We start from the raw sequence: 13,662 nt of genomic DNA, 5'->3' as shown, positions 1-13,662 counted from the left end.
CAGGTTCAGGATCAGCTTCAACAAGAATGCCTTTTTCCTTGTTCCTGCTCATATAGGGAAGAAGAGAACAAGAAAAGAAAGAGGAATCCTCTATGTCACAGTATAGAGATTCCTTTATGTTAGTAGAAGAAGAAAGGGAATATGAGTGAAGAAGAATGAATAGGAAGGGGCAGTGATTTGAGATGAAGAGAGGTGAAGAGAAGTGTTAGTAAATAAATAAATAAATAAATAGAAGAAGGGGAGAGGAAAGAAATTTCGAAAATAAATTTGAAAAGAAGTTAAATAATTTTCGAAAATAAAAGATAAGATAAAATTAAAATTAAAACAATTAATTAATTAAAAAGAATTTTTGAAAAAGGGATGAGATATTTTCGAAAATTAGAGAGGTAAAAGTAGTTAGGTGGTTTTGAAAAAGATAAGAAACAAACAAAAAGTCAAATAGATAGTTGAAAAAGATATTAAAATCAAATTTGAAAAGATAAGAAGATAAGAAGTTAGATAAGATATTTTGAAATTAAATTTTTGAAAAAGATAAAATTTTGAAAAAGACATGATATAAAAGATAACATAAGATAGATTTAATTTTTAAAATTAAAATTAATTACTTAACTAACAAGAAATTAAAAGATAAGATTCTAGAATTTAAAGCTTGAACCTTTCTTAAAAAGAAAGTAACAAACTTCAAATTTTTGAATCAATCATATTAATTGTTAGCATAATTTTTGAAAATTTGAAATAAAATTAGGAAAAAGATTTTTGAAAAATAATTTTCAAAATTTTCAAAAAAATAGAAAAAATGAAAAAGATATGATTTTTGAAAAAATAAGATTTTTAAAATTGAAAATTTGACTTGATTTACAAGAAATAACTAATTTTAAAAATGTTTTGACTAAGTCAACTCAAATTTTGGAAATTTTGGAGAGAAATAAGGAAAAGATATTTTGGAGGAAAATAAAAAGAAAATTACCTAATCTGAGCAACAAGATGAACCGTCAGTTGTCCATACTCGAACAATCCCCGGCAACGGCGCCAAAAACTTGGTGGACGAAATTGTGATTCGTACTCTTTATTGTTGTGTGGAATTAATTCCCCGATAATGGCTCCAAAACTTTGGTGCTCAATATCATGGTGTCTAAAATTTAATTCACAACTTTGCACAACTAACCAGCAAGTGTACTAGGTCGTCCAAGTAATACCTTACGTGAGTAAGGGTCGATCCCACAGAGATTGTTGGTATGAAGCAAGCTATGGTCATCTTGTAAATCTCAGTCAGGCTGAGTCAAATATGATTGGATTAGATATTCAAAAGATAAATAAAATAAACAGGAAATAAAGATAAAGTTACTCATGTAATCCAATGGTGGGAATTTCAGATAGGTGCATGGAGGTGTTGTGTTCCTTCCGAATCTCTACTTTCTTATTACATTCATCCAATCCTTCTTACTCCTTTCCATGGCAAGCTATGTAGGGCATCACCATTGTCAATGGCTACATCCCATCCTCTCAATGAAAATGGTCCAAATGCTCTGTCACAGCACGGCTAATCATCTGTCGGTTCTCAATCAGGTTGCAGTAGAATCCAGTGATTCTTTTGCGTCTGTCACTATCGCCCAGCCTTCAGGAGTTTGAAGCTCGTCACAGTCATTCAATCCTGGAATCCTACTCGAAATACCACAGACAAGATTAGACTTTCCGGATTCCCATGAATGCCGCCATCACTTCTAGCTTATACCATGAAGATTCTGATTAAGGAATCCAAGAGATATGCGCCCGGTCTAAGGTAGAACAGAAGTGGTTGTCAGTCACGTGCGTTCATAGGTGAGAATGATGATGAGTGTCATGGATCATCACATTCATCAAGTTGAAGTGCAACGAATATCTTAGAACAGGAATAAATCGAATTGGTTAGAAAATAATAGTAATTGCATTGAAACTTGAGGTACAGCAGAGCTCCACACCCTTTAATCTATGGTGTGTAGAAACTCCACCATTGAAAATACATAAGTGAAAGGTCCAGGCATGGCCGAATGGCCAGCCCCCAAAAACATGATAAATAGTCTCCTAAGATGAATAATAAAATAAAACTGAGACCAAAGATGTCTAATACAATGGTAAACTATCCTATTTATACTAGACTAGCTACTAGGGTTTACAGGAGTAAGTAATTGATGTATGAATCCACTTCCAGGGCCCACTTGGTGTATGTTTGAGCTGAACTTGATCTATCCACGAGCTGAGGCTTCTTTTGGAGTTGAATGCCAAGTTGTAACATGTTTTGGGCGTTCAACTCCGGTTTGTGACGTGTTTCTGGCGTTTGACTCCAGACAACAACATGGAACTGGCGTTGAGTGCCAGTTTATGTCATCTAATCACGAATAAAGTATGGACTATTATATATTGCTGGAAAGCTCTGGATGTCTACTTTCCAACGCTGTTAAGAGCGCACCATTTGGAGTTCTGTAGCACCAGAAAATCCATTTCGAGTGCAGGGAGGTCAGATTCCAACAGCATCAGCAGTCCTTTGTCAGCCTTTTATCAGAGTTTTGCTCAGGTCCCTCAATTTCAGCCAGAAAATACCTGAAATCATAGAAAAACACACAAACTCATAGTAAATTCCAGAAATGTGAATTTAGCATAAAAACTAATGAAAACATCCCTAAAATTAGCTAGATCATACTAAAAACTACCTAAAAACAATGCCAAAAAGCGTATAAATTATCCGCTCATCAGCCCTCAAGATGCAGTGACTGGGGCAAAGCTGGACCCTTTGTGATTATTTCCCTTATCTCTCTTTTTACAATGTTTGATATGGTCCGACTTGTGGACCTTTTGAACTCTTGGTTTTGTAACTATTTGCATAACTATTTTAACGCTTTATAGTTTCTTCTTAGCAACTTTTGGTTTCTTAATAAAAAAACACTTTTAATCTTGGGAGGCCGTTGGGCAACCTTTAAGTCTTTAATGTTTTAATTTTTTTTTGACTGTCCTTGTGGTGCGCTGGCCTTGGCGAAGTACTTTCGTCTTTAAGTTGTTTTCTCAACCTTTGTATGGCCTTATGTTTTTGTGATGGCATCACTTCGTGGGTTCATATGCACTAGGATTCGGGCGTTTGGGGCTTTCTTGGCTGGCATTCTCTAATGGACTTCTACCCGATTCACCACTATTTTGTGGTATATTTCGTGCTTAATTTAGGTGGATTCTATCCACTTTTCCCATGTTTATTCGATGAAATAGCATGGTTTCATAATTTTCTCGTAAATTGTGCTTAAGTGTAAAAACATGCTTTTTAGGCCCTTAAATTGCAAATTTTGACTCATCTTTGATTCCACTAGATGCCTTGATGTGTTTGTTAGTGATTTCAGGATGAAAAGGGCTAGGAATGGATTAAAGGAGCAAAGAGAAAAGCATGCAAGTGGAGAACTCATGGAAAAACAAGGATTTGGGATGCTGAGATCTATGCGCACGCGCAGCAAGCACATATGCATGGAAAAGTGATGTTGCATGGTGACGCGTACGCGTACGTGACGCGCACGAGTGGATTGAAAATGCCATCGATGCGTACGTGTGATCCATGCGTACGCGTCGGTGCTCACACGTGACCCACTTAAAGTGAATCTGCTGGGGGCGATTTATGGACTTCCCAGACCCAAATCCAACTCACTTCTGATGCTATTAAACCTAAAGTTTAAAGGAAAATTGGGGGAGTTAGTCATTAAGTAGTTTTAGAAGTAGTTAGAGTTAGTTTCTAGAGAGAGAAGCTTGATGACTTGCATCAATTACCCTTTTTACCTATGCAAAAGGACCATAAAAAAGCACAAATTCATTGTTTCAATGCAATTTCATGAACTAGATGATAAGTATTATGATACATTGCTTTGAAATGGGTTTGTGTTGAATTTCATGTGAAAAGAGCAATAAAAAGGGAAGAAAATAGCAAGTAAAAGCTGGGCGTATGAAGAGGGCGTGTCACTTAGAACAAACGCCACAAAAAGGAATGGGCGTGGCATGCCAGTAGCAAATCCCAAAGAGCATTGATGAAGGCCACAAGAAGGGCGTGGCACGCCAGCATCAGGGCGTGGCATGCCAGTAGCAAATCCCAGAGAGCATTGATGAAGGCCACAAGAAGGGCGTGGCACGCCAACTCATCAACCAGAAAGGGAATTCACTTGGGTGTGCCACTTGGTGTCGAAGGCGTGGCATGCCAAGCTCTCATCATCACTTGGGTGTGCCACTTGAAGACCCAGGTGTGGCACACCAAGCTAATGGAGTCACATTAAAGTGGGCATGCCACTTGAGCATCAAGGGCGTGGCACGCCAGTACAAGTTTCCAGAGAAGAGGTCAAAGGTCCAAGCACTGGCTCTTTAATTCCTGCAATTTGTGATGTTTACTTTTATTGCCTTCTATGTGTTTGTTGAAATGCTTCTTTTAGTTATGAGCTAGGTTTTTCTCCTCTTGACTTTGGTTGAGTAATTGGTGACTCTTGAGTTATCTAATGCTTTTGTTGATTGATAATTGGATTTTGCTAACTGAATTGCATGTCACTAAAGCTAGTCTTTCCCTTTGGATTTGACTAGGACTTGTGAATCCAATTTGATTATCTTCACCTAACTTTCCTTCATAGTTAGAGGTTGACTAAGTGGAGCAATGGACAATTGTTGTCATAATTGATGATGATAATAAGGATAGGACTTCTAATTCTCATACCTTGCCAAGAGCTTTTCTAGTTGTTGGTTTATTTATTTTGCCATTTACATTTCTTGTTTCCTTATTTCAAAACCCAAAAATATACATGTTCATAACCAATAGTAAGAACACTTTCCTGTTGTTATTTGTGACAACCAAATTTTTGTATGCGAGGATTCTTTGTTGGTTTAGAAACTATACTTGCAACGAGAATTTATTGTGAAATTCTATACCATCAAAAATCCGATCATTACTACCTTTGCCTTTTTGGACTACGCCTTTTCTTAGTTGTATTGACAACTTTTATTTTTGGTGATGTCGTCCTTAGTTGGTTGGTGCTGTAGGCTTTGGTCGGTGTCTCTTTAACGATCTCGTGGTAGTGTTCTTTTGTGAACTTCTACCTTCTTCTAGCTTTGGGTGAATTTAATGTTACTCAATTTTTTGGATGTTTTAGTCTTTCGCAGCTTGGCCTTTACAGGCTTTTAATCGATTCCAATAACTATTTTGGGTAGTGTTCTTGTTTAGAACCTTTCTTTCAGTTGAATTGGACGACTTTGGAGCCTTCTTGAATTCGTGATTTCTTTTGCTTTTTAAGTAGCGTCTTTTCGGACACCTACCTTTTAGCTTAGCAACTCGAGCACTACGTTTTTAACCTTCTTTTGGCCTTTGCATGGTGTTTGTTCCCTTTTTAGTGATCCTTTAATTGGTTCGACTTCTCTGTCGGACCTTGTCAAGTTATTTTTAGTAATCCTGCTTTAGTCTGACCTCATCAGGCCACTTTGTACAGGTTACTTTTTATAACTTCTCGCATTAACTCAAGCTATGTCACTTCACCTTGCCGACCTTTCCTAGTCGGACAATGAAATTTGCGTTATTCTGAGCGTAAATTAATGCTTCTTGGTAGGAAACTTTTGGGGAATCTGTAATTTTTGTTAGAAATAAAGTATAAAAAATGAGAATAAAAGTATGTACATGCGTGAGCTTACCCTGCAAGTTGGGAGCTTTTAGGTCTTGGCCTGTGTCTCACTAAAAAACCTTTTAGTGGGAAAAAGAGCACACCTTGGTCCAAGTCCCTTTTCTAGCTATAGTACCTTTTAGGTTACAGGTGTGCCATGTCCTTGGGAGCTCTCACCCTTGGAGTTTGGCCACCCTATAGTAACCTTTCCCTAGTACTTCTGTGACTTGGTACAGTCCTTTTCAATTGACAGCTAGCTTTCTTTCTCCTGACCGACCTACCCCGATGTCATTTCAAATTAAGATGAGGTCGTTGGTCGTGAAGCTTTGTTGGATTACCTTCCGGTTGTACCTTGAGGCCATTCGATGCTTCAGGGCTTCCTCTCTAATCGAGTTCTTCCTTTTATGCTTGGGGGTTGGCACATTCATTGTAGATGATCACCCTAGGGGTTCTTTCCTCTACTTCTACAGGGATCATTGCCTCCATTCCGTAAGTAAGTCGGAAGGGTGATTCCCCGGTGGTGGAGTGTGGCATTGTCCGATACGCCCATAGGAGTTGTGGAAGCTCTTCAGCCCAAGCTCCCTTTGCATCCTGCAGTCGACATTTCAAATTGTTGGCGGCATCGGCCTGTCCCTTAGCATGTGGGTGTTCTACTGAGGTGAATTAGTGTTTGATTTTCAAATTGACTACCAAGTTCCTGAAGCCTGTGCCGGTGAACTGAGTACCATTGTCTATGGCAATAGAGTAGGGGACCCCGAACCTTGTGACAATGTTTATGTACAGGAACTTCTGACTTCTTTGGGTGGTGGCAGTGGCCAATGGCTCTGCGTCGATCCATTTTGTGAAGTAATCTATTCCTACAATGAGGAATTCGGCTTGCCCTAATCCTTGGGTGAATGGTCCGAGGAGGTCGAGCCCCCAATTTGCGAATGGCCAGGTTCAAGTGACGCAGATGAGTTCCTCATGTGGGGCGATATGAAAGTTGACATGTTTCTGGCTTGGGGAGCATGTTTTGACGAACTCTATTGCTTTCTTCTATTAGGTCGGCCAGTAAAAGCCGGCTCGGAGTACCTTATTGGATAGAGCTCGTGCCCCGAGGTGGTTGCCACACATCACGTTGTGGACTTCTTCTAGGACTTCTTTTGTGGCGAAAGTCGGGACGCATTTTAGGAGGGGTGTTGAGATCCCTCTCCTGTATAGGACGTCATGATTATGGTGTAGTATTGTGCTTCTCGTATGAGCTTTTATGCCTCCTTTTTATTTGTGAGGAGTGTTTCGGACTTGAGGTAGTTGTTTTTGGGGGTCATCCACCCTTGGTCCTAGTCTGATACTTAGGACATTCTCTTCCTCTGAGGTTTATGGGTTTTGTAAGGTTTCTTGGATGAGGCTTCTATTATTGCCCCCTGGTTTGGTCCTGGCTAATTTTGAAAGTGCATCGGCTCGGGCATTTTGTTCCCAGGTATATGTCGGATCTCATATCCCATGAACTTCCCGAGCTGTTCTCTAGTTTTGTCTAGGTATTTTTTCATGGTGGAATCCTTCACCTGGTACCTTCCTTCTATTTGTGAGGTGACTACTTGTGAGTCACTGAAGATGACAAGCTTTTGGGCTCTGACTTCCCTAGCCAGCTTCAAACTAGCCAGTAGGGCATCGAATTCGACTTATTATTTGAGGTGGGGAACTCGAACCTTAAGGAGAGTTCGAGTTGGGTCCCATGGTCACTTTCATGGATAACGCCGACCCCACTTCCAGCTTTGTTTGATGAGTCGTCAACGTAGACGTTCCAATCAATAGGGTTTCCTGGGGTGTCGGTGTATTTTGCGACGAAGTCACCCAGGTATTGGGACTTGATGGTCGTTCGGGCTTCGTACTTGAGGTCAAATTCAGACAACTCCACTACCTATTGTAGGATTCTTCCAGCCAAGTCGATCTTCTGTAGGATGCCTTTCATGGGTTGGTTGGTTCGTATTCTGATGGTGTGGGCTTGAAAGTATGGTCGAAGCCTTTGGGAAGTAAGTATAACGACGTAGGCGAACTTTTCTATTTTTTAGTAGTTTAGTTCAGCCCCTTGTAAAGTCTTGCTGATAAAGTAGATGGGTTTTTGTCTGTTGTCATCTTCTTTTACCAGAGCTGATGCTATCGCCTGACTTCCAACGGCGAGGTATAGTATCAGTTCTTCTCTTTGTTGAGGTTGGGTAAGGATAGGTGGTTGCCCCAAGAATGTTTTGAAGTCTTAGAAGGCTTGTTCACATTCTGAGATCCATTTGAACTTCATTCCTTTCATTAGGGTTGCATAGAAAGAGAGAGATCTTAAGCCGATCCGGCTAGGAACATAGACAGGGCTGCTAGTATTCCGTTCAGCTGATGTACCTCCTTGACGCAAGTCGGGCTTTTCATGTTGAGTATATAGCTTTACATTTGTCTGGGTTTGCCTCAGTCCCTCTCTGGGTGAGCATGAACCCTAGGAATTTGCCAGCTTCTACCGTGAAAGTGCACTTTATGGGATTGTGTCTTATCCTGTGCTTTCTTATGGTGCCGAATGCTTCGCCAATCTCTGATACCTTGCCGAAGTATTCGACACCATAAGGAGGCACGGGATGAGACTAAATCCCACAAAGTGCACCTTCGTAGTAAAAGCCGATAAGTTCCTAGGGTTAATGCTCACCCAGAGAGGGATCGAGGCAAACCCAGACAAATATCAAGCTATACACAACATGAAAAGTCCGACCTGCGTCAAGGAGGTACAACAGCTAAACGAAGGACTAGCGGCCCTGTTTAGGTTCCTAGCAGGATTGGCCTTAAGATCCCTCCCTTTCTATGCAACACTAAGGAAAGGAAAGATGTTCGAATGCACCCCAGAATGTGAACAAGCTTTCTAAGACTTCAAAACATTCATGGGGTAACCACCCATTCTAACCCGACCTCGACAAGGAGAAGAACTGATACTATACCTTGTCGTTGGAAGTTGGGCGATAGCATCAGTGTTAGTCAGGGAAGACGACAACGGACAACAACCCATCTACTACATCAGTAAGGTTTTACAAGGGGATGAACTAAACTACCAAAAGATAGAAAAGTTCGCCTACGCCCTCATACCTACTTCCCGACGACTTCAACCTTACTTTAAAGCTCACACCATCAGAATACAAACCAACCAACCTATGAAAGGTATCCTACAGAAAATTGACTTGGCTGGGAGAATCCTATAGTGGGGAGTCGAGCTGTTCGAATTTGACCTCAAGTACAAAGCTCGGACTGCCATCAAGTTACAGTATTTGGCCGACTTCGTTGCAAAGTACACCGACTCCCCAGGAACCCCCATGGATTGGAACCTCTACATTGATGACTCATCGAACAAAGCCGAGAGTGGAGCCGGTGTTATCTTGGAAAGGGACCAAGGGACACAACTTGAACTCTCCTTAAGATTCGAGTTTCCCGCCTCAAATAACCAAGCCGAGTATGAAGCTCTACTTGCTGGTTTGAAGCTGGCTAGAGAAGTCGGAGCCCAAAAGCTTGCCATCTTGAGCGATTCACAAGTAGTCACCTCACAAATAGAAGGAAGCTACCAGGCAAAGGACTCCACCATGAAAAAATACCTAGATAAAACTAGAGAACAACTCAAGAAATTCATGGGATACGAGATCCGACATATACCTTGGGAATAAAATGCTCGACCTGACGCACTTTCAAAACTAGCTAGCACCAAACCAGGGAGCAATAACAGAAGCCTCATCCAAGAAACCCTACAAAACCCATCAACTTCAGAGGAAGAGAAGGTCCTAAACATATCTAACCAAGACCAAGGGTGGATAACCCCCATAATCAACTACCTTAAATCTGAAACACTCTCTGCAGATAAAATGGAATAAAAAAGACTTATAAGGGAAGCACAATATTACACCCTGGTAGCTGACATCTTATACAGAAGAGGAATTTCAACACCCCTCCTTAAGTGCGTCCCGACCTCTGCCACAAAGGAGGTCCTGGAAGAAGTTCACAGTGGCATGTGCGGCAACCACCTCGGCGCGCGGGCTCTATCCGAAAAGGTCCTCTGAACTAGCTTCTACTGGCCAACCTTACAGAAGAAAGCAACAGAGTTCGTCAAAATGTGCTCCATGCCAAAACAACGCTAAACTTCCATATCGCTCCACTCGAAGAGCTTATCTGTGTCACTTCACCCTGTCCATCACTAGAAAAAAAAGATATAAAATGGCATTAATAATTTGGCAGTTCTATAATATTTCCATAATATTTGAATATTATGACGTCTTTGATTATTGCCGTAATTAATTGGTAGTTAACGGCCTTTTTTTTATTCTGGCGGTTTTAAACGCCATTATCAACTTGTATAAAATGCTCAACCCTAAATTAACCCATCATTACTGTGTTGAACTTGAAATGCTGCTAGTGTGAGAGAAATCTTGAAGCTCTGCCACTGCGATCTCCTCTGTCACAATTTCTCCTCCTCTGTCACGATCTCCTCCTGCCAGCGACGTCTCCTCCCGCGGTGTCTCCTCCAGAAGTGACCTCCTTCTGCGACCTCTTCTCCAGTGACGGTCTCCTTTGGCGATGTCTCCTCCTGTGACTTCTCCTCCAGTGACGTCTCTTACAGTGGCTTCTCCTCCAGCGACGATCTCCTCCTGCGACATTCTCCTACGTCGGCAATCTCGTCAATCGAGCTATTGAGCTACGAGTTTCTCTTCAGGCAGACTCACGAGTAGGTTCTTCTCTCTCTTTGCCTTTGTTCTCTTGAAAATATTTTATTCTAATCGATGGTCTTAGGCTTGCCTTAGATTAGATGAACAAATTTAATTAAAATTGGTTTGAATCTCAGTATAGTAGTCAAAATGTTTCTCGTTCTTTATTATCAGCATGTATGTGCTCTATTTTGTTGTTCAATTTCCATAAATGAAAAGAGGAAAACACTCTTTGTAATTATTATATTCTTGTGATTTGCTATAAAATTATATCATTGCTTTGCTTTTCTGGATGAGTTATGATTTGAGTACGACAGAATACTCTTAAAATTAACTTTCTAAGAGATTATATTTAGTTTATTAAACTATAGCAATTTCTCATGTTAGTATACTCATCTTTGTTAGGGCTTTGTCCTGTCTGATCCAAAGAATAGGATGTTCCTTTGCAGTTTCCTCATTGTGATATCATTGGTTTGTGGTGCTTATTTAGTTGGCAATGCATTCACCACCAAGGAGTATAAACAAGTAAGTATGAATTTCTATTCCAAACTTCTAACTCTGAAATCTGAATTGCTAGACAGAAAGAGAGAAGATTGTTATAGCGTAACTTTTTATGGTTGTGGTGTTGTAGAGCTTTCTTTTTCTTTTCTTCATCTCGTTCTTTTTACTTCAAGTACAAGAATGAAACCTCTACCTCACTGCAATCTGTAACAAACAAAACTTAGTGTGCTTTAGTTGGATTTTACACCATTGGTACTCAAATTTCTTCTATAATGCATAAAATGAATAATATTAAATTTTATTATGTATATAAGTCAAGTAAACCATCCCAAACACTACATTAGTTTGAGTATCTAACAATTTTGTTATATCTTACACATTATGTCTCTGAAAAGTCTCAAAATAATATTTGAGTCATTGCTGTCTTATACTCTATCTCTAGTGTTTCTATCCTTCAATCTTTCTATGATGGCTTCATTCATGTACTAATAAATAGTCATAATCTCCATGGATGCAAATATCATTTACCTTATTTTTATTATATAGACTATAGAGTCTTCTCTCCTTTCTCCTCTGTCTACTGCACTTTGAAGTTTGAACCCAACTCCTATATATTTTCTTCTTCTTCTCCTAGGCGAAGGACACCTTCAAAGTTCCCTTCAAATCTGAAGGGAAGGGAGACTTCAGAACAGTGAGCTTCAAGTTCAAAGAAGTTGCACCAAGAACAAGACTCACATTCTACAGCTCCTTTTACCATACTAGAATTGATGATTATGGATCTCTCTGTGGCCCTGTTCTTGACCAGGTTATAGTGTTCCCTGTCGCCTAAGTTATTAAACCATTAATGTAGTACTTAGTAACTATGATTTTTGCAAGTTACTTGAGCCTGTCTTCTGTATAATTGCATGAGACCATACAACTCCTTTACTCTAGTTTGCTGAGCATAAGACAGCAATTTTAATTTCTGTTCATTACAAAATTTGGTTAAAGAGTTTGAAGATCAAATTTTTAATCATGGGAGTTGAATGTTCATGAAATGATTAAATAGTATATTTTAGTTTTTGATTGTTACCATGTGTTATTGGAAATCATGAGTTTCAATAAGCATGCATTTGTTTCACTACTTGTGGTTGCAGGCAATAATTGATTGCAAATTTTTTACACTGCTTGCGGTAGCAGGATCTTTTACTTGGCTCGGTACTCTGTTTTGTTGAGGTCATAATTTCACTACTTGATAATTTTGTAAGTCGTATTTCAGGTAAAGCACGTAATTACACCCTTCTTCTTGTTGCTTATTTTTGTTAACTATCTTGTAAAAAATGTTATTATAGCTGATAGTATTACATGCTAACATCCAAAATTGGTTCACAATCACTTCATCCTATGCCTTGTAGTTCCAATACTTTCTCAAGAACCTTTTAAATTATGATGTTAAATATCATATGTACAATTGTACATAAGTTTTTATCATTTAAAAAACTATTATTATTCTTCATTTTCTGAGTATACCCACTTTTATGTGATGGTAGATCCAATACAAGTCATTGTTCTTTATGGGAACCCACCTAGAACACATCATGCTATATGAGTCTTACAGGAAAAAACACTTGCGAAAATAAATAGAAATAAAAATAATTGGAACATGCTCAAATAGTAAAATTGGAAGGCAGAAAATATTTAAAGCCTCTAAATTACTAATGATAACATGCTCAAATAGTAAAACTTCATCTTGCTTTTGTATACTAATTTCCTATATTTTGTTCATGTATGTATTAAATAACCTTATATTTCTAAACTTATAGCTAATTAGTTAGCAACATCAAGATAGTGGAATTTATACGCAAATTAACATCCTGAACAGAACAAAATATTAAGCAAAATAACATCTTGAACAGAACAGACTTGAAGAATTCTAAAAAGAACAATACTAAGATTGGTAGTTGATGAGCGGATAATTTATACGCTTTTTGGCATTGTTTTTAGGTAGTTTTTAGTAAGTTCAAGCTACTTTTAGGGATGTTTTCATTAGTTTTTATGTTAAATTCACATTTCTAGACTTTACTATGAGTTTGTGTGTTTTTCTGTAATTTCAGGTAATTTTTGGCTGAAATTGAGGGACTTGAGCAAAACTCTGAGAAGGAGGCTGACAAAGGACTGCTGATGCTATTGGAATCTGACCTCCCTGCACTCGAAATGGATTCTCTGGAGTTACCGAACTCCAAATGGCATGCTCTCAACGGCGTTGGAAAGTAGACATCCAGAGCTTTCCAGCAATATATAATAGTCCATACTTTATTCGGGAATTGACGACGTAAATTGGCGCTCAACCCCAATTATATGTTCCTGTCTAGAGTTAAACGACAGAAACACGTCACGACCCGGAGTTGAACGCCCAAAACACGTTATAACTCAGAGTTCAACGCCAAGAAATGCCTTAGCTCGTGAATTCATCAAGCCCAGCCCAAGCACACACCAAGTGGGTCCCGGAAGTGGATTTATGCATCAATTACTTACTCATATAAACCCTAGTAGCTAGTCTAGTATAAATAGGATAAGTTACTATTGTATTAGATATCTTTGGTCTCAGTTTTGTTTTATTCTTCATCTTAGGAGACTATTGATCACCTTCATGGGGGCTGGCCATTCGGCCATGCCTGAACCTTTCACTTATGTATTTTCAACGGTGGAGTTTCTATACACCATAGATTAAGGGTGTGGAGCTCTGCTGTACCTCAAGTTTCAATATAATTACTATTATTTTCTATTCAATTCTGCTTGTTCTTATTCTAAGATATTCGTTGCACTTCAACATGATGAATGTGATG

General features: G+C 39.2%; 1 long non-coding RNA gene across 1 annotated transcript; it reads left to right on the top strand.

Moving 5' to 3' along the window:
* Positions 1 to 10,285: 10,285 nt before the first annotated feature.
* Positions 10,286 to 11,754, top strand: LOC107484400 (uncharacterized). Its single transcript, XR_002373963.2, has 3 exons — positions 10,286 to 10,356; positions 10,786 to 10,861; positions 11,472 to 11,754. It is a non-coding gene; the product is annotated as an uncharacterized LOC107484400 (long non-coding RNA).
* The last annotated feature ends 1,908 nt before the right edge of the window (positions 11,755 to 13,662 follow it).

This window comes from Arachis duranensis, chromosome 4 (assembly GCF_000817695.3).
Source record: "Arachis duranensis cultivar V14167 chromosome 4, aradu.V14167.gnm2.J7QH, whole genome shotgun sequence".
NCBI classification, from domain to species: Eukaryota; Viridiplantae; Streptophyta; class Magnoliopsida; order Fabales; family Fabaceae; genus Arachis; species Arachis duranensis.
This window is presented reverse-complemented; position numbering and strand designations above follow the sequence as displayed.